The sequence below is a fragment of the Siniperca chuatsi genome, linkage group LG8 (assembly GCF_020085105.1).
Source record: "Siniperca chuatsi isolate FFG_IHB_CAS linkage group LG8, ASM2008510v1, whole genome shotgun sequence".
NCBI lineage: Eukaryota > Metazoa > Chordata > Actinopteri > Centrarchiformes > Sinipercidae > Siniperca > Siniperca chuatsi.
The window spans coordinates 8,051,009-8,071,906 of record NC_058049.1 but is presented as its reverse complement, the minus strand read 5'-3'; the positions used below and the strand labels follow the sequence as shown (position 1 = coordinate 8,071,906).

Genomic DNA, 20,898 nt, shown 5'->3' with positions numbered 1-20,898 from the left:
GAACAGCAGATACTGAACTTAAAATGTGCTTTAACAGAGTAGTAAAAATATTTTCCAGGATTGGTTGAAATTTTTCCTGCAGTTTTTTGCACTTTTTACCTGATGTCAACCTGCCCTCCACTTATCTCTCCAACACTGCTGAGGATTGATCAGGGCAGTCGTTTCCAAAAGCGATGCTTCAACATTTACAACTGAAACACAGGGATTTCTTCCCTCAATTCCTAAACTCTGCATGAGATTTCCATGTATTGCTCTAGATTGTTTTACCTAGAGTATTTATCTTTCCTCTCTACCACTACAGCCTTTTACCCTGAAAGTGTAATCCTGAGAATGAATGTAGAGAGACTAAATTAAGGGACCCAATTTGAAGCGGCACCACTTCACTGATAAGCTGTACCAGTGATCTGTGAGAGCACTCAGGGTCTGCTACATTATGACAATACAGAGGAATAAAGCAGATGAAAGAGAATAGCCTGGCAAGAGCAGAAATCAGATGGGCAGAGGGAGTGGAAAAAACAATCTCAAGTCTAATTGTGTTATGCCTCACGGCAGCAAGGAAGTTCAGAGAGACACATTTTCTTTCCACATGTCGTTCAGCACAGTCCTTTCCCCAACGTGATCACATTTATTTCCAGCCGGTCCCAGTCTTTCTTGCCTCATGGTGGAGCATTTACTAAAAAAGTGACATGAAAGGCAAATGGTGGAATATTTAACCAGGCCCATTAGGTTTGACCAGAAACATGCAGCATTGGCATTTGAGGCCACACATTTAAGCATGTTGGCTAGATGTGTCTGACACCCTCCAAGTCATTCTGTGTCATCTCTGCCCTTTGGGAAGAAAATGTCACTTTGATGCCTGTAAGCATTGGGAAGCAATGTTGAGGATGGTGATTCACTTAAGTAAAAAATGTTTCCCTTTGTCCTATTTTTTTTCTTGATAAAATATATCAACCAAGGTAAGAATTGCATTCAAACAAGACAGGCCTGCCCAAGAAGCAGGCAATATCTCCCCATTTTGGATGTACTTCTTATTTCTTGTTTTGATCTCTTGTCTTTAGCTGTACCAATGCCTACAGTGACAAACCTGTGTCAAAAAGCAGGTATGTGTTTGCTAAAAGCTACTTGACTTAGCATAACTTGGTGACCATCAGCAGCACAAAACCTTAAAAAGGCAAATGCTTATTAAGGAGGTTGAATTCCCTAATTCCCTCCATCTTCACTCATGTGAGTCAAAGTAATTTGATTGCCTACATAATCGCTTAAATCATATTAAAACAATCAGCTGTCATGACACAATCATCTTCTGGCTTGTAATGTGTTCTCTAATATCTGTCATGTCAAACCTCCATAACTGCAGCAGATGTCTACAATGGCAAAATATCATGGGCTGTTGTTTAAATGTGACACTGTGGTTAGTAAGGCTATTTGAGATAGATGTCTAGAAAGACAAGAAAGCCTATCAATGTTTATAATTTCAAAAAAAAGAAAAATCCCAGTGAGCAGCACCAACAAAATCTTTTCTTTCTCCTTCCCACTTGCTGCAGTGTCTCTTCCAAAAATTAGGACATGGTGGTGCAGAGTCTGACCATTAAGAGAAATCTGACATGTATCATCTATTACTCTACAGTGCTCCCCGTACTAATTGCATAGTCACTAATATCTCAATTTAACCATTTATCACAAATGCGTTGTGATAAATTTCAGGCTGTGCAATCCTGAAAATCAAATTTAAGTGCAAGTTGAGGATAACAAACATGTTAATTATCTGTGATATATTATAAACTAGGGGTAATTGGGCTTTCACTGTCAGGGGACCTAAACGCTGGAACAGATGGCCCAGTGACATCAGGATTGCTAACTGAATATCCATTTAAATACACATGACTTCCTGTTCAAGCCTGCAAACTCCAGTTGGATGAAAAAGGTGACAATTCTAAGTATAGTGCAGAAATTTGAAATTCACAGTGCTTTCAGTGTGTCTCTGCTGCCATTGGGCCAAACAAAGTATAAGTAGTTAAAGACAAACAACACACTAAATCTTTTTTGACTGTACACATAATCACATAGATTCTTGTTGGCATTTGATGTTAATACAGGTGATTTTTTCCAACAAAATTCTTATTGTGTGTAAAATACTGCTTTTTATGCTCAAAATGAGCTAGCAGCAGCTATGTACTAACACTTCCCCACAGACACACACACACACTCTCTTAGTAGAAGACAACAGAGGGACCCACACAGACTCTCTCCAAGGGCCATAAATGTGGTTTTTGTGACTGTCCAAGCTCCACCAGACTCCCTGTCTTTCCAGCAGAGACAAAGAGAGTGTGTAGCTTCTCATGGCTGGTTAGCTCGGACTACCAGCTACACATCGCTGTCCATGCTACTGAGCAGTGGTCAGTCAGTCTCCTCCCGTGTCCCCTGACCCGCTGCATCACACGCTAAGTAGCTTCGAGACCATGTTGTTGCTCCCTCGATCCACTGTTGCATTTGTTTTAAATATGCTGGGAGAAGGTTCAAGCAGTTTTTGAGGGCGTATTTACCCTTTAAGCTCACTTTGGACAAGGTCATGTTACTTAAGCTCAATTAAACAGCAACATTTCAAGTTACAGCAACCGGCTTTGCTTAATAAACCACCTTCCAATTATGTTCAGATAAGTGCATGCTGTGATCAGCGTGCCATGGTTGGTGTAGATGATTACCTAAATTCTGTTGGTTATTAAGGTTGGTTATTTAGATTTCTTATTATTCAAAGCTGACCTTTTAATCCACAACATACTTAAGAAGTGAAATAAAAAGGCAACAGCAACCACAATTACAAGAAGATGTGAATTTATTTTGACATACCTGCTGGGCTTCCCAATGTCAGATGTCCATACACTGTTATAGAAGCAAGGAAGACCTTCAGAAAATCCCCAATGTGACTCTATTCACAGGTCACTTACTCCAGGGTCTGAAAAACAAAAAAACAAAAGACACACTCAGAGCTGCCATGGAGAGTGAGCTCACAACTTTAACCGACTCAGCCCCCAAAAATGCCCAGTGATCCGGGATAAACATCCTTGAAGAAATGTCAGACCAAGGAAGAACATTAGCTGAACCACACCAGGGTAGAAGGCAAGAAAAGACACGTATGGCATATGCACAGTATCTCTCTCCTTGCCTGGTCAACTTGATCATTTTTCTGCCTTAACAGCTGCCAAAGAATGGCTCATTACACCATCATTTGAGTTGGGGAAGACAAGTGAGTAGCATTTGCAGGGCTCGTGACATTTAACTTTGAGGTACAGACTTGGACAGTGAATGTCCCTTACTAACTGACAACACTGTTTAAATGCACATGAGCAACATTTTAAAGGCAACTCAATGAAGCACACTTGAAACCAACCACTTTAAGACTTTTTTTAGCCACTTGATTTCACAGAACAGCATAGCAACAAATATAGCTACTTACTGAGCAAACATTAGCTCATTTCTCTTAAAGAATCACCAGTACTGCTTGGTTAAACTGGAGTTGCCCGTGCTTGCTGTGGCTGTGGTTTTTCGGCTTGACAGCTTTGTTCATTGAGTGGGAGGAAGCATTACGTTCAGTCGACCGTGACCGCAGCCAGAATTAAACAGGTAACCACCAGGTATCCACAGCATATGTGAAACAATGGTTTACATGTTCTTGTCACTCAGTATAGCTTCGGGCTGCACTCATGGTGTGGTCAAGTATACTTGCCTAGGATTCCAAAATTACATAAAAACTATAATGTGTATAAACAAGTGATAATATGCTATTATTGCGCACATTTGTATACAAGAATAGTATGTGCTTAGGCAAAAAAAAAAAATCAACTTTAAAGGAAGCAAGGGTTTAGTGATCTATCAGTTGCCAAAATCATGGCAACTGATAGAAAAAGCATAATATGCTAAATACTAACAAGCTAATTATATGGATAGTAAAGAATGTGCCAATTTAAAGGTAGCACTATGATGGTTAGTTAAGATTTTCAACACATCATTTGATGGCTGGAAGGTATTTCAGTGAGCGTATAGTCGGCTGCCAGCTAAAACATTTGGTGGTCAGATCCGCTGGCCATCATCTCATCAGGGTGCTGTTATTGATGACGTAGCCTGTCAGAATTAATGCTAGCACCATTCATGTTCAAAATGATGTGTTCACTGGGTTTTGAAAGCTTACCAATAAAATCCATTCCTTTGACTGGTGGAGTTCTGGACTGCTAGGCAACTCAAAGTACATGACAAAGCAGAAACTAGTATTTCATAATGCACATTGTAGTGTTGAGTGGGGTTATACTGTAGCTTTGATGTCACTGAACTTTCAAATCAGAAGTGCTACCACACAGAGGATTAGCTCTGCTGAAAATTATACTGGTAAAACCTATGAATATTCTTTTGTTGATTATCACTCTCTCTGTTTTCCCTGAGACTGAAGTTACCATTTTGTAGATTATTTGCAAATATCGCAACTGGCTGTTTTTATATTAATATCATTTTTACAACTCAAATTTTGTATCTTTTTATGAAAGAAACATGTAGTGCGAAGTCAATGACATGCAAAGACAACTTATCCAGCCACTCTCATCCATACTGCAACAAAGTATGAAACTGTGAAGAATGAGAACAAATTTGGCCCCAAAAGTCTTAATGTCAGCTGGAATTTACTCACTATATCAAAGTTCAGCAGTACTGGCTTGCTCAGTTATTCCACTTGCTAAGCCACATTTGAGCCATTTAGGCCATATCTACTGTAGCAACAAATTTAGTATAATTTCACATCTGATATCGTTTCCTTGAACTCAAACTGTTCAATGCACACCACCGGATGTGTAAGTAGTGGCTGCTGACACCTAAGAAATACTCACCTCTTCCACTGACTTACCAATGCTGCTATTTTCATCCCACCCACTGATCAGCCTAATCCACTGTTGGAGGATTTGTGCGGCGTGACACAGAACAATTGTGCTGCGGCAAAATGAGTGTGGCTTAATTGGAGCCAAGACTTAATGAGGGTCCCTTGAGGATTACCATCTGTGGCTTAGAAACAGCCCAGGTAGCGGAAGACACGGTCAAAAGGATCAGCTCACAGCTTTCTAAATTGGACTGATAGTGCTGAGCTGCAACTGTGCCAATAGATTTTTTACTATTATTTTACTTTAATTATTATTATTATTCTTTTTTTTCAGGGGGGTCCTTGGAGAGAGGTGACCTAAAGTGAAAATATCCGAGGATAATATGGTTGCAGGACCAACAGCATTCTGTTGCAGCTGGAGAAAAATAATGCAGCATTTACTTATTTATTTTTCCCCATTTGATCTTGTAACCTACAATACTGTGTTTGTGCTTAAATGAAATTTAATGAATGTAAAATAAGACTTTTCTTTTACTACATTATCTACTAAACACACATTATTTTGCTTTACCTGCAATACAAGTTAAATGAAATTATTTTGGCTAAGTAGTTTCCTTCATTACAATAGGAACCACATGGGAATATGATCATAAAATCAGTGTTACCTTTTCATAACATTTTTACAACTACAATTAACAATTATTTTCATTATCTTTTAATTTGCAGATTATGTTCTAGATTAATCGATTAATTGTTTGTTCTATAAAATGTCAGAAATAGTGAAAAATGTCCATCACAATTCCCTAAAGCCCAAAGTAATGTCATCAAATAGCTTGTTTTATTTGACCAGCAGTATAAAACTTTAAAATATTTAGTTTACCATCAAATATTAAAAAGAAATACAGTAAATTGTCACAAATGAGAACAATGGAACTAGAGAATGTTTGTCTTTTTTGCTTGAAAAATGACAAATGATTCATTTATTATTAGTTAATAATGGTCATCTTAATAGTTGTTGTGGATTATTTGTCAATCGACTAATAGATTAATTGGTCATTCCTGTGGAGAAAAAAACACACATAACTAGTAAAGGAAATGCTGCCACCATGGTAGAAAGGTAAAGTAGACCCGTGTAGCTCTCCAAGCAGTTTATTCCTCTGAGCAGCCCGTCTCCACTTGACAGCCACAGATCAGATATGACTGACCAAGATAAATGGTTAGGCTCTAAAGTCAGATCAATTCAATCTAGCAACTGTCCTCGCCACGAACAAAAGGCCACACTGTCAACAAGGCTTAACTCACTTCAATGCTTATTCACTGTCTTTTTGTCCTTGTTACATAAATACCGGAAACCGTGAATGTCCTGCTTCTTAAAGTTGAACAGGTAACGTTCTCAAGCTCTGAAGTAGTTCAGTTCATTTGCATCACTACAACTGGATTTTTCTTTTTGTTGTTGTTTTTTATCCTTTCAGTTCAGTCCCGCAGGCTACAGAGTTTCTTGTGTGCAATAAAACCCTTTCAATCACTGGCTTGTTTTCGTAAGCCTATGTAGTACATCACCATTTCCCTGTTGGATTTATGATCAGACTTTACATCCTCTATCATGAATTATTTCGCATTTCAATTCAGTGGGTTTCAAGGTCTGAACTCAGACTCAAGATAAGGCTGGAGTCATCATCTGCAACAGTTACTCAGCCCAAACCCCAGGCACTAATGACAATAATTTCTATTCTTGTCACTACATTGTGTCCAAGTGTGTTCTTGCATTGACTGAACTAACAATTTCAAGTCACTGATTAGCACTGGACATACATTTCTTTGCGGATGCATGTTTAGTGAATATAGTAGTTAATCCTGCTTTGCAATGTTACCACATTTGAAGTTACTATAATCAGATTTCTGGGAAATTTGTATTAATTACTGTAGATACGGCTTACTCACAACCATTCCCACATTTTATTTTACAAGCAAATGCAGCTCCCCCTTGAAACGTTAACTGTTGGATTGTAGTGGTGAGCAGTATGGTGACAAATTTAAATTACAAAATGCATTATTGATTTGATGAATATAATGGTTCTCTTCCTGTACAGTGTCTGAAATATAGAGCTTTTAAAGTGACAATTATGGTGAGAACTGCTAAGAGCTTTGGTACAATGTTATGATATATTTTGTGTTTTTGTGTGTGTGTGTGTCTTTTTTTAGGTCATAGCTGCTATCTCAAAGATGAGGACATTAACACCTGGGAATGTAATGCCTTTTATATTGGGTGTTTACAATTCAAGCTAACAGTGCAGCACATGCATTGTTTAAAAATCTTTTTTCATGGTAAATTGATATTTACAATGCAATGAATTTACATCACCAACAGAATAAGACTATTTTGACCTGTAGAGTGCATGATGGAAATGACAACATAATACATGTTTTAACACTCGATTAGACAGTGCAACTCAGCTACATGTGCATGTAGAGATGCTGCAAGCCTCCAGTCCATATTGCCTGGAGTAGTTTTATGAAAAGTATTAATAATCTCCCCCATCCTCCTTTTCATCTGTCTCTCTTCAAAGAGAATAAAACAGAATAGACGAAAAGCAAATTCAGCTCTCTTACTTTGTTACACAAAGGAAAAGTGAATAAAATAGGCCGTATAGAAACATGGAGATTATTAGTTCAAAAGGTCACTAAAATGTCAAAGAAATCACAGAAACTTTTGGGTATGAGGTATGCCGTCTTTGCAAGCAGATCTATACACACACAACTAGGATGAAACAAAGAAGGAAATAGAGTCAGGAAAGTGTCAGCACTAAACAGACGTAGAAGATGAAGGCAAATCCACGTGCCAGACTACATTAATAAAAAAAAATGAATTAATTAGAAGCAAAAGAAACAAGAACAATACATTTGGTCAGAAGGCTGTTCAATAGGCAGTGAAAAATATATAAAAAAGTAACCATTGGAAAAGATTTAAAAGGCTGGAACAGGAAAATACTTGTGACTTTTGCCCCATGACCACCACAGTGTAATGCTGCATGAGTGCTTCCCTAAAAAAAGGTTTATTGCATCATTGCTTGTAGCACACGGTGCCTGAGTCAGACTCCTACAGTGTCTCAACCTTGGGACCTTGTTTATGAAGCCAGTCCTGAACAAACTGAGAAGAGAGAGAAGACCGAAGACGGAGCCTGCCCCCACCCTCTCAGGCCTAGCACATGGGTTATGGAATACAGTGTTAAAAGCTGAAGTGAAGCATTTCTCCTATTAGTACTCCCTGACATCAAGAATTTGAAAATGAACACAAACTGACATTTTTGTTCTAAACTGAAGATACATGTACTTTTAAAGTTTTGGTGCGCTACCATTAGCAAAACCAGAGATTTCCTGAGAGGCTTCTTAATTCCTCTCAGTTCTGTGTGTGAACAGGTCAAACAATCAAAATCTGAGGAGCTCTGCTTTCTAAACAATTAAACACACATATTAGTGCTTGCAACTAAATATATATTAAGCTAAATAAGGCTGTTGTTTTTGAAAACAATTCTAAAGAGCCACCACTGCTGTGTACAATGATGTCTCATTAACACATTAGTGTAACTAAGCATAGATTTAAGTGAGATATTTTGGATGATTGATTGATTAAATTTATTAGGAATGGCACATATGTGATCTTACTTCCAAACCATTTGTTATCACTAAAACATAAATCAAATTATGTATCTTGTGTTGTTTCAAACTCATTTGTGAAGCTTTAAAACTTACTAGTGCAATGTCTTTTGTTATCTTCATTCAATGTTTTGGTGAATGTCATGGACAGATAGGCAACAATGTAGTGGAGTAAAAGCATGCAAGCACACTGTATTATTTATTGGAAAAGACTTGTTAAAGGTTACTCTAAAAGTATCAAGTCTACTTTGGAATTCACATAACCAGTTAATACAGTGCCTACAACATAGAGCTATATGGGTGATTAAAAACAAAGATCTAATAGTAGTGAATTGCAGTCACTTACTTTAGTTAAAATGACAGAAGAACTGAAAAAATATGTATAGGCATGTCTTATGCTTCCACTGTTTTGTTATAACATTTAGTAGTACATTTAGCTGAGGGAAGTGATTTAAAACTGCTGGCCTAAAGCCCTCACACCCTGCCACACAAGCGCACGTGAGACTCTGGGAACCCTGATGTGATAGCACATACCACCAAACCCACAGTTAATTGGACACTTCCTTCATAACAGCCCTTTGGTAAACAGCAACAAGCATATAACAAGGCTAAGACGAGCCTCCAGAATGAACAAGAGGAAATAGCTCAGATAACGACACCATCAGCAGATGTGTTGTCCTCTGCAGTACATTGTGTTTAGAACAACAACTCGTCTTTGACTACATAATCCTGAGCATTCTGCTAAACTGATTAGCCTTCCCATGATTAACAGCTGGTATCTTAGCCCAATTTGTCCGGCTTGGAAATGTTAAGCAGAATCATGTCTGCTGCACTCTTTGTGCCAAATGGACATTTGTGTGTAGAAAATGGTCAGCAGCCAGGTACTGAGGAGGGATTGCACATGATCAAAAAGGATTTTATGGAAGCAGATTGAGAGAAAGAAGACTTATGAAAATATAGCACTGCATTGTGCTGGATGTCTCAATTTTCCTGAGCCAGTCCACGTGGTTGTTTAAGTGCTGGAAGATGTGAGGTTTTAGAAAGCTATCCTGCTCACCAAGTCACTGGAGAAGATTGCCAAACATTTAGCAAGCCAAAGAGACAAAAAGAGTTTACTCCAAATGTGGTGGGCTGAAAGGCAAGTGAATATTTGACATATTGGACTACATGTCCATGTTGCACCTCAGCTCCACACAGTCCTCTTTGCTGAAATTCTAAATTTCTGGCTAATGTGACAGCCAAGATGGCAGCAACCTGTAGACATGCATCCAAGTTTAAAAATGCCTGTACAGAAAGTTTAAGATGTTAATGAACCTTTTTCTGACTATGATGATGCAATTTGGAAGGAAGCAATTAAGACTGATGGCATTTCTAGGACCTGATGGCAAGACCGCCAACATAAATAACACCTCTTTACTTAAAAATTCCTTGCTACAGTATGCTACATCATTTTATCTACATTTTTTAGTCAGGCGACAACATGAAGCAGTGCAGCTCAGATGGCAGTTAGAACAAACTAAGTCATCCTGTAGAATAACTCCTGTATGTGCCTGTAGTATTTCAAAATCAAGTTATGACTAAACCTCCACTACCATTACTATATGTTGTTATATTTATGAATTTTGAAAATAAATACACAGGCACTTATTTTGGTTGTGCTTTTTAAATCCAAGATAAAGAATGCAGTCATTATTGTGCCTGTGAATTTTTCCACACCCGCCTCACAGTGCCAGCCATGCAAGGAGGCATAGCTGCTGCCTCTCAGTTACACTTGTACAACTCACTCTAGTCCTTACACCTGCAAACTGCAAAGGGAACACAAATACATCCACAGAAAAAGGTGACATGAAACAAATGGTATTCTAAGACTAGAAGATAATAAACATGATATGTTAATGTGATATGTTAAGCGTTTTGAATTTGCTTCATCTGCTATGTTAATGTGGTTCAAATCTTTATTTGTTGCATGATGAGCATTGATCCTTGTCATCAATTAAAGTTTAATCGCTCAGTGACTTCAGCACTGATAAACTGTATGTCAGTATTTACAGTATTAGATAGATCTGATATACAGTATATCAACATTCAAAAGGTGTGGGCAGAACAATGGACTGCTGCTCAGGTTTGCATTAACTGCTTACAGGCAGTTGAGGCAAAGCAATCAATATTGAGTTTCTGCAGGAAATGAAAGGCAGAAAAAATGTTTATTAAACAGTCTGTCTCTAAAGAGCTCAATTCTTGTTACCTCTGAATTTGCATAACAAAACACATACAGTACTAGTATTATTTTCATGCAGCGCTCCACCGCCCCTATCTTCACATTAAGGGTGTAGTTAGCAATGTGGTCCGCATTGACTGAACAACCATTGCAGACCAATGCGTTTATTGTATATTAAATATTGCTTAAAGATTGCATTGTCCATACCAATTTATGACTGACCATCGTGAAAAGAAATTGAACCAGAACTTTTTTTTCTTTACGTACCTGTAGCATTCTCTATCAACTCAGAGCTAGTCTTGTGAAAATTTAATTTCATGGGTGACGATGATGCAGATGGGATGCTGGTTTCCGGACAATTAGAATTATGTTATTCCTCAAATAAATCTGTCTCAAAGTGACCCCCCGATTTGTCCCTTAGCACTGTGTGACAGTGTTTTACTACAAGCAACTGCTTCTTTCTAACAAAAAGGTAGGTTTGCCCAAATAACAATCAGCAAATTCAGCATGACATTTTGCATGTGTGCCTGTGTCACTGTGTGCTCACTGATGCAAAGAGTTATTCTTGATCTAAGTGCCCTAGCAAATGTCTGCTTCGACTCTGCCCATCTGTGTGACCCATGAACATTTATACATATCTACTATTATCATATTTCATCTGTTTCATGCAAATCCCTACCATTTGTGCAGCACTGTGCCCTTCCGTTATTATTTTATTTTATTCAAGATGCTGAATGTTTCTTTCATTTTACAAAGTCTGGCAAAATGACTCAGGCCTATGAATTAAGTATTTGAACTTTTGCTTCAACAACAAATGAGAGGAACAGTTTGAGTCACGCAATGAAATACAACTGGATCATGCAATAAATACAGCAATCTGTTTCATTCCTCTTAATTCAAACATTTACACTATAAATATATGATTAAAATTTAAATCTCTTGTTTAAAAGCAAAGAAATAAACATGATTAGATGCTTAAATGTAAATAAAAAACTCACTAAACTGTGATTTATGCACCCATGCATAAATCAATAGGAGTCAAATATGCTGTAAAAGTATAATTCCAATGCTTTGTATGTAAACAATATAGGTGTATTTTGTCTTACATTACTGTACTGTGCTTATTAGTTAATAATACTTATACTATATGTTTTGTATGCGGTAGGTTATCATCACATATGTTTTGTAATAGATATGAACACAGTATGTCAAAAACAAAACATACTAACAAAGCATAATAATGTGGGATTATACTTCCATATAATATAAAACGTGCATGTAATAAATAACACAGATAACTCTTGTAGACAGTCTTTGTATGGGCAACCATGAAAACTGAAGTTAAATCAAAAACAATAATATTGAATAATAACACAGAAGCATTTCGTAACAATGCAGTATCACCTGGCCTTCCTGCAGCCCCAGCTGTCAAAGAAGACAGCCCAATCAAACAGCCCCAGCTCAAGCATTCATCTCATAGATAAAAAATCTCTTTGGTATTAGCAGAAATGTCAGACGTTATCTGCATCCTTTAATTGATTTCTCTCTGTCTTCAATCTAGACAGGTATTTTTTTGCTCTCAGTCCTGCTTGTTACCATCGATGGCAGCTACCAGTGTGATTCCAAGTTGTGCATCTGTAAGTCAGCAAGCTACAATTGATTAATGTCTGTTAAATACATTTAATGTATTTAACATTGTTGTTAGACAGACAAGTCTAGCAACATTTTTTTCAATTTCCTTCGTTCTAGGTGGAAACGAATTGCTTTTCAACACAAGCAATGTGGATTGTATTTGGCTGATGTGATAAGAGAAATACTTAACTGTGGAGTTGTGAGTCACAGAGTATCACTTTTTGCTTTCTTTAATTCCTTTAATATCACACAACTGAGTGCCCTCTTTTAGTGTCAAATCATGACGGGGTGAAACAAATTTGATACGTTTTTTGTATTAATGTGTCTAATGTAGAGCAGCTGGACATCTTACAGAAAAGAAAATAGTGCTAGACTTCAAAACTTGTGATTACATGCACAGTAGGCGAGCTGCTGATTAAACAGATAGGAACAAGCATTTCCTTTAGTTAAGTTGCATCATTACAGTGTGACCACAACAGTCTATAGGAGTTTTGTTTGAATATAAAGGTGGGAATTAAACTAAAATAAGATGATTATGTATACAAAAGGGGAATTTTGTTTGTTGTTAGTATTGTTTTATGGTGTATATGGATGTCAGATGTTATCTGACGTGTTGTTTTTTTTTTTTCATTGAAGTATTGTAAATACATTATGTGGAATCCAGGAAGACATGCATGCAAACATGCATTAACTAATATTGATGTGCATTCTGTTCCCAGAAAATACCATCCAAAGTACAGAACCGAGACAACTGAATTTTGTGTTAGACGCACTGTAAAACATACATCATCCTAAAACCATGATGTGTATATTTTATAAAATTGTATATTTTATAAAGTAAATGTGATACTAAAATACCATATTAAAAACATCTGATGTTCTGTGAAATATTTGTGGCCATAATCATGTGACAAAATACCCAAACAGTGCATACAATATATGTAATCATGCATTTTATTGTATGATTATTGTAGCTATTTTAAAACAAACTTAGTCAGCAGCTTTTGTTATAACACTCGTGTCATAACACATTATATATGTGTGTTTATTTTGTTTTTGTTTTCCTACAGATAGCTGACCAAATGTAAAGGATGTAACATCACATTGAGGCATTTCTAGCACACTCTTGACTGTAAAACTATTTTCTGCTAAAATATCAACACAAGGTTACTATTTAAATCTATATTGTGTTAACATTCACTTATAATACAATATATCATTCCATTTCAATAAGACAACTGTGCACTTATCTCCAGGTCTTCTTTGTGCCAGTCTTGACAGAACAACAGTTATCATTCTGTATTATCTAACATGCTATGGACCATTTGTGTAAACTGTTTTTGTTCTTCCTTGTTCCTGACTTTGCATAAGTGGCATTAAAAGAACTTAAGGCATGATGGTCTTCCTTGCATAAGTGTAACAGCTCAGCTGGAATAAAGCAAGCTGTGAATAAGTGGCTTGGTCCCTGTGAATGTTTTGACTGTACTTAAAGTGTTTGCAGTTTGCAAAAGCACCAGTGTCATTGCAATTTGTGAAAGAGTTCAGGCGGTGACGGGCAAAAGAGGTTCACCTGCCAATTTGAGAAACTCAGTCCTGCAAATACGCGTGTGGGTCGACTCTTATTTCCGTTCCTTGTTATTTCATTTGTCAGACCTATAAATTATCCTGTTTGTTGTTGAGAGGAGATTCTAATATTGTTGTGAGTTTTTGTTACCACTCAAGCACGTAGACATCTTTTTGGGGGTTGTTGTTTTTACTTTGTTTTTATACACATTGGCCTTTTACACATTTCTACACATTGCCCTTTTACATATATTTCATCAATATTTGACAAAGTCTCTTATGAACACATTTTTATTCAAAAAATGTTTCAAAAGGAAACTGGGGCAAGAATAACCATTCAACACACACAGACAATACTAAGTAATGACATGAAATACAAAATATTCGAACAGCCGTCACAGCACAAGAAATCAAGTCTATTATAGTCTTTCTCCCTGTAAAAAAAACCCCTGTAAAATAGTATGTAGCCGTCCTTTCCTATTTTGATACCATATTCAACATTACAGGGCCAAACATTTGAGCAGCTACATTCAAGTGTAACTTGACTTTTGAGACAAACTAAATCTAAGTCAAAATTTGATTGTACTGTAATTAAACCAAGGGAGACAAAGACTACTGAGAACCATGGCTATAGAATTTTACAGTATAGACCTTTTGTCATAGCTGGACTGTTGGCTTCAAATTCATAAATGATGCATGGATTTGAGACTTCAGTATTACACAAAGCTGAAAGCAAAACATTGTGGGTCAAACACACAGAGCCCTGACAATAGATGTTGTAAAGGTCCTGTGTCCATAGACAAATTATGTGGCAGAGAGATGCTAAGCTAAGATGTATGATTCAGGTTAAATGAACCTTTGACAGAACTGTCTTCCACCCAGTAAGTGCTGCTATCCTATTGACACACAAAACGCCATAACATAATTATTTATCATAATTCAAAAGTAATGATAGTCTTTTCATACTTCTGTTTGCTTCCTTGCTTACACTGCTGTTTGCTGGATTTCTACTTTGCTTTTTTATTTCAGAAAAGTGGATTTAGATGCTTTTAAGTGTTCATGTGACTTACTTATTGGAATGCCAACATCCAAAGTAATTTCTAGTATTTTAAAATCAGCCCTTCACAGACTACAACTGATACTTTGTCAGTGTGGTTGATTGTATTAGTGTGAACTGTTAAGTGTGATTTTTCATACCTTGGACTGCTGACACTGGTGAAATCGCTGCTCGTTTTACTGCTTGTGCTGACACACTTCAACAATTTGTGATTCTAGTTGGAAGATATCACCCCAACATATGCTACTTGCAGTTACCACTAGTAGGTTGACATGAACGGTTATTGTAGCTGGCAGTTCATATTTACAGAACATCAGATAACACAGCATCAACAGGCTACTTGCCAATAACACATTCTGGCATATATACGCAGGTGTCAGGAAATGGATAAATGGACATTGGAGGTAGGCAGGTCCCTTTGCAGAGTGAGTGTTACTCTTTTGAGAAAAATATATTCAATATGTTTGGTTAAAGACAGTTTAAATATACCTTTAAATTCTTTAAGCAATATTTAAGGTGGGGCAGCAAGAGGTACAAAATGCTGCAAATTTGTGAATAGGAGGCCCCTATGCAGACTATGGGAGAGTCAATGTTTCCCAGTAAAAATGCTACCGATCTTGGGTTGCATCCCATGTGAAAATGTTTTGTATTGGTGCAAAACATTTTGCCACAGCTTTTTAATATGTTTGCACCTGTTTGGTGGGTGCGTTTGAGATGAAAACCAATAAATCCATGTTTTTTTTGTGCACATTTGAGCATGACCCTGGAGAGGTACAGTGCAACTGCCATCAGTAAACTAATCAACTGGCATAAAGCTCACACTGAAGCACAAGCTTCAGAGAGGAAGGTAAAGGTGGAGTAGAATCTTTCAGTGAGAGACAAAGACCAAATAAGTGTGGTGAACTTAAGGTGATTGGTAAGAGGGAAGTTAAAACATGGGCTGTATCAGATGATGGGTTATGATTTGGAAAAAACATCAGCAGCCACGGCCATCCATCCTTTGTGTGTGTCCTCACTGCTCATTCTCAGTCTGATGTCGATGCTCCTGTCCAGAAAGATTCTGTTGTTCTGTCATCTTTACTCCTCTCTTTCACTTGTTTTTCTTTTAATAAAAAAGTCATTATACCTTGATGACAAAACAGCCCATTTGTCAATGTTTTTCAAAACAACACATGTGACTGTTCCAAACACAACATATATTGTCTTCTGATCTGCGACCTCTCTGATAAAGGCATGGTTCATTTTAGACAATAAAGATTAAGAAGAAGATTGCCCAACGCAATAACATTTGGACATTTGCATAGTTTAGCCTTTCTTAACTTTTCCCTGTAGTGCTGCTGGGCGCCTTTTAAATCTTTGTAGCTCAGCGGGCGGTGCTGGGCTTCAATGCCAGGTCCCATTTACAATAAATAGAATCCTATCGCTGTCTCAGCTTTTGAGTCCATATGTGTGAACGGCCTGTAAAACTTTGCAGTGGTATAACAATTTGACACTACTTCCACAACCATAAACACAATCAATGCTGTTCTTTTACTTTTGTTTGTTTGGTATATTAGTGACATTATGCTCCCCTTCTTCACCACAACCACACACATATGCACATACAGTACCTTCAGTCTCCCTCTCTCTTCCTCCCTCGTCGCTCTGTTTTGCTCAGACTTATTCTTTGCCCTGCCAAGGCATTGTAACAGGAAGCGGTACAGGCCTCCTTGACAAGAACTTGACACGTTGAAGATCAATAGGAGATTGAATCTTCACTGTACCAAAAGCCAAGCTACCTCTTTAATTGATGACTGGCAACTGCTAACTTGGGACAGATCCTGTTATTCTGCTTTTTGTTTATCCTTTGTTTTTTTCTCTACCATTGCATACAAAGTCTTCATCAAGATGAAAGACTTACTGTACATCTGATCCATAAGTCCAGTTAATCTGTAAAGTCTGCATTTCTATTATTTTTCTTGTCTTTAAATAAATAAATGTGTTTGTTTGTTTGTCCAGTCTAAGGCTTGGTATTGGCCAGCAAAGTTATAGCCATATTTAAAATTACTCACATTCAGTCAAACTTCTGTCAGTGTGCAAGCAAAAAGGATACCAGTTGAAATATCTTGTTTTCACACACACCTTTCCTGCTCTTTGTTGTAAGAGTGTAAGTGTATGTGCTCTCTCAATCTATTTACCAACTGATTATTCCACTTGGTTTATGGTGACAAGAGGTTGAACTTATTTAGCAGGGGATTTGGCTGTGAGAAATGGTAATCTCTTAAACTTGACCTTTTCTTGCAGATTTTCTCAAGCTACTCGATGTGTTATCCAACTGCTAAATGAAACATGGGGCTAAGTCCATCTGGATGAGGACGTTCATTTATTTCCTGATGTGTCGGTGTTCTACTCTTCGGGCTATGGGTTGCCATTTTGGCAGGGACGCTTTACAGACTAGAATGTATTGATGTATTGATTGAGACCTCGGACAGCTCTAAGCCTTAGCTACCGTTGAATCCATCAGACACTTGCCGGAGAAAGAAACCAATTTATGTAGGGTATTATTTGTTGGGTTATACTGTCCATTGCTCCAGTTACAAATCTAATGCATTCATTGTGAAATTAAAAACAACATCACCCACAATATTGAAAACAGTCTTAAAAACCACAGTGCATAAAAGTTGTTTTAAAATAGCGCACAGCGGTTCACTGATCTTTTTGTAGTGCTGATCCACTGTAATTCCTGCATACAATTGCATTGTGACCATTTTGGCAACAATTCTATCCAGTTCTGTGTTTTTGAGGTATAGATATGTGGTTCTAGGACATTTTGTTGTTATATTAAGGACATCTTCTACACTCAACCCCTACACTTTGATTTGGTGACAAACAAATTTATTTTAAAACTGGTAAACTGTAAGCCACCACTTTAGCATGAAAAGTAGTTGGAAGAAACAGGTGCAGGATGAAAAGTTAAAATATCTGTGTATAAAAGATTTTGTCCAGTTATGTTACAACTATGGAAGACAGCACACACAGACGCACGTGGACACACTTGCTAAATTTTCAGGTTGCCCACAGTTATTTTTCTCAATGAAAGAAGGTGAACTCCTGGTAATTGATGCAATTGCTGGGTTTCAACCCTAGTTTGTATCAGGAACAAAAAGGCCAAAAAAAGTGACAAAACCCCCTTGTATTGCAAAGTGCCTGAGGACAGTCATTATTTAAGGCCTATTTCAAGGATGTTTCTAAATGGCAAGATATCAAAACGTTTTAGGCCAAGGAATGAGCAGATGGATGTAAAGATATATACATGTATGTTATGCATTTAAATAAACATACACACAGAAAACCCAATTTATTAAATGACAAAGCTAGTAACAAAATGAGTTGAACCGCCAGGAGGTACCTTTATGTTTTAAAGGTGAGTGCTATTCAAATATCTTGTGTCATTATTCAGCAATTCCTGATGTGTTTCACGTGAGTGAACACGTCCTGTATTACTTCAGCTAGCTCGTTTTTAAGAATGAACTGCATACTCAACTTCAGGCCTCATTGACCAGTAAGGGGCTATGCTTTGTAATGAATGTCAAAGGTGAAGGTACAAAACAATCCAACACATTGACACTTGTTCCAGTGTCCTAGCTTGTGACTTTTTGGTACTGTTTGGCCTTTTGCCACGCTAACCATTAGACCTTTACACAAATCATTAGCCAGGGTGATGTGAAGAGCAATGATGGAATCTATAATCTCTGTCCCTTTATCTGGCTGCTCAATATAATGACCAGGCTGGTGTTAATGATGATGGAGACCAAGACTGGCTCTGGCCAAAGAGCCATGAGCAGAGCGTAATGGGGTGAAAAGCTTGCTTTGGGACAAAAGTAAATTATGGCCCTCACAATCAATAGTAAGCATGAGTGAAAGCCAATGGGCCTTTGCTCCAGTTCTTGTAATAATAGGGAGGAAATACATTGATTATTCCTCCTTTATACAATGTTTGATTTCAGCTATTGATTTCATTGAACATGGCATTTACCAAACTAGTTCTATAGTAATAGCAAAACACACAGCAATGAGGTGGTACCTTAGTGGCTAAATAGACTAGTAAGTAGATTAAATATTAAAAATAAACTATACAATGCAGGGGCTGATACAACTCTCCAAATCCATCCATCCATCCATTTTCTACCGCTTGGTCCCGTTAGGGGTCGCGGGTGACTGGAGCCTATCCCAGTGACTTTGGGCCTTAGGCAGGGTACACCCTGGACAGTGGCCAACTCGTCGCAGGGCTAACACAGACACAGACAAGGACAGACAACCATTCACTCTCACATTCATTCAATACGGGCAATTTAGAGTTATCAATTAACCTACACATGCATGTCTTTGGACGGTGGGAGGAAGCCGGAGAACCCGGAGAGAACCCACGGTAACACGGGGAGGACATGCAGACTCCACCCAGAGAGATTGTGTGATGTAATCAACCTAGATGCAGAACTAACCACAACCAGTACTAGTAAATTAACTAGTAAACTAAATGTAACACAACTACTAAAAAAAAACTAGTAGAGATATTTCCAGTTCCCGTCCAGTTCCCGTCCAGTTCCCGTCCAATTTTTTCACAATTGAGAATGACTTCCGGATGGGAGCCGAAACGTCTTGATTCTGAAAACAGTGTCCAGATGACTACGACTGAAACCTTTTCTACGATAGAACACTCCTGGACGAATGAGGGACTACACCGTCAGATTTTTTTTAAATAATAAGGGCATATGAATCATGAGACTCAATGAATAAATGACCATACAAATCTCCTATTTAAGTAAAGAGATAAAGATCAAAACCATTTCTCCTTTATGGCTGTTTGACAAGAGAACTTTAAATTGATGAGGCTATAATTTTTTGCAAATAGTCATTTAGATAAAGTAATGCTCTGTCAAGGAAGATCAAACTAACGAACTACAAAAATAATCAAAACCATGATTTCATTTGTGGTAATATCCATGTTCCGCTGCTCATATGGAAGTCAACCATGAGAATAAAGACTGTCAACTTCCACCTGATATATTTCACTTGTCACAGTTATTATACATTTCACCTAGCTTCACTGGGAAAAAATGAGAAACTTCATTTGTCTAGGGGAATTAGTCTGTGTCTTTTAACACAAGATATAGTATGTGTATCTCACAAGCCATTAATGCCCAACTGAGTCTAAACTTATGATGTAGACAATTAATATAACAGATACCCTGCAATTTATCTATGAAATCAACTTCATGCAAAGCCTAAATGGTCAGTTATTAGGAAGTAAGAAAGATGGGGAATTCATTGAAAAAGCAAATGGCATTAAGAGGAATAAGAGAGCAGCCAGGCAGCAAGCACAAATATCGATGACAGGCAGCAACGTTAGTGCAGTCTAAATGCATTTCTGCTTAATTAATTTGCAATAGCTTGTAGTGCAGTTTTACTGTACATCAAAGACACTTTTACTCCAGTCACATATGGTCTGCATACAAAATGTTTATAAAACATTTCTTAGACAACTAACTGTGAAGACTATCTACTGAACATTATGACTTTTTCTAAGACTATGTAATGTGTTATCATATGAATTTCCAATTAAAGGATAAGTTTGGTGATATTCTATATCTTATTGTCAACAAATCTCATGAAAACACCAAAACCAACAATGAATTGATCCTACTATTAAACTGATAATAAAAACTAATAAAAATGTAATATATAAATACATTTTGAGAAACTAAAGATAAAGCCCAAATCAGACAACATACAGTATGAATATCTGGGCAAAACCTTTTTTCAATTAATCCCATCTCGAATCCAATGTTTTTTTGTTGTCATTATAAGATTTTGAGTTTGTGTATGCTTTCCATTTCTACCTGAAAATCTTGCCCCACAGTTTGCAGTATGTGATGC

At 37.3% G+C, this 20,898-nt stretch overlaps 1 protein-coding gene across 9 annotated transcripts in view; it reads right to left on the bottom strand.

Annotated features, from left to right (window-relative positions):
* Positions 1-20,898, bottom strand: part of lingo2 (leucine rich repeat and Ig domain containing 2) — a 215,139-nt gene that overhangs the window by 135,591 nt on the left and 58,650 nt on the right. For all 9 annotated transcript variants that reach the window (XR_006378949.1, XR_006378948.1, XM_044205720.1 and 6 more), the window contains one exon: positions 2,848-2,953. The gene's annotated coding sequence lies outside the window, so the exon portion shown is untranslated. The remainder of the gene's footprint in view (positions 1-2,847; positions 2,954-20,898) is intronic.